This window comes from Phascolarctos cinereus, unplaced genomic scaffold (assembly GCF_003287225.1).
Source record: "Phascolarctos cinereus isolate Bilbo 61053 unplaced genomic scaffold, phaCin_HiC Scaffold_2;HRSCAF=192, whole genome shotgun sequence".
NCBI classification, from domain to species: domain Eukaryota; kingdom Metazoa; phylum Chordata; class Mammalia; order Diprotodontia; family Phascolarctidae; genus Phascolarctos; species Phascolarctos cinereus.
Genome location: NW_027555625.1, coordinates 103,296,393 through 103,297,784, shown reverse-complemented (window position 1 = coordinate 103,297,784; position 1,392 = coordinate 103,296,393). Strand labels below are relative to the sequence as shown.

The 1,392-nt window shown below is 36.6% G+C and overlaps 1 pseudogene; it reads right to left on the bottom strand.

Moving 5' to 3' along the window:
- Positions 1 to 483: 483 nt before the first annotated feature.
- Positions 484 to 1,113, bottom strand: LOC110215043 (cyclin-dependent kinase 2-interacting protein pseudogene; annotated as a pseudogene).
- Between the last annotated feature and the right edge of the window lie 279 nt (positions 1,114 to 1,392).

Below are 1,392 nucleotides of genomic sequence, written 5' to 3'. Positions count from 1 at the left end.
TGGTTTTGTTTGTACACATGCATTTTAATTTTACACCTCTATCCTTTGGTTTAGAATTCTCCTACTTATAATTGTGAAAGGTACTCCTTTCATTCTCCTGATCTCACCCCATTGTGTAGTTGTTATTTTTTTTTTAAACAGTAGGCTGAGAATCCATTTGGAACTAATTGTGGAAATAGTGATCTAAACATTTTCTGCCAAACGTATGATCAGTTTTCCAGTATTTTTTGTCAAATAAGGAGGGTCATGGTTTTAATAGCAGGTAATGAATGGATGGCTAGCATCAACTTCAAAAGTTACTGCCAGAGTGGTGTTAAGAGATACATAAGGTGGAATTGAAGCAACTCATTCTGCAAGCAAGAAAAGTAGAGCTGTGACTCTGGAAGGCAATGTGTGAGGCAGCAATGGGCCTATGTCATAAGACCTGAAAGAGAGGTTCATTCTGATTTTGGGAGTTTGGACTTAAAAATGGTTTTGGAAAAATTATAACGCTCCATGTCCAGTTTCATGTAGCATGCTTTCCACATGAAGCTTGCTGTTCTCAATATAGGGCTGGTACAACCACATAGATGAGTAGCTTAAAATGAGATCCTGGTTCATAGCATGGGTGAACTCTTCAACAATGATGTGTTTAAGGAGTATTTCCTTCTTGTACATTTCTGAAAGCTTATGGGAAACTTCCTAGGTAGTGGGCCATGTATGGAAAAGGAATGTTTGATAACTTCCATTTCCATGATGGTAATTTTCTAGGTTACAAATTTCTTTAGTGGTTGATGTCAACTTTTCCATTTTCACCTGCACTTTAGCCAAGTTTTCCAAGATGTCATGAAATGCCTTGCACAGCATCTCAAGTTCTTCATTATATTTTGGACATACCTTTTGAGAATGAAAGCCAGAAGCAATGCTGTTGCATTCTAGTTCTACCTTGTCTTCAGTAAGTGCACTAATTTTGATGTTTCCTATTTTGTTTGCGACAGAAAACCCCATGTTGTTGAGAGTCTCTCATTTAGATAATAAATGGTGCCAATCTGCAGCATTGTCCTTAATTTTTCTTGTGCTGACAAATAAGACAGTTCTTTTGGAAGTAAACATGCTACAGTTCTTCACATCCATGACTTTAGTTTCCAACTAGATTTTTAGAAATATATTTTTTCCTGAGGCATTTGACCTAATCCAAATGAACTCCTAGATTAATAAGTCTCTTGTACGCAGTATAATTTGATCAACATTTATTAGGCATTCCCTATGTGTAAGACATTATGCTAAATAATGAGGCTACAAAGACAAAAGATGAAATAGTCAAGCCTTTGAATGAAACAGTCCCTGCCTTCAAGAAGTTTACACTCTATATAGTCCAGAGTCTATATTTCATGCAGTGGGGAAAGGTAGAGG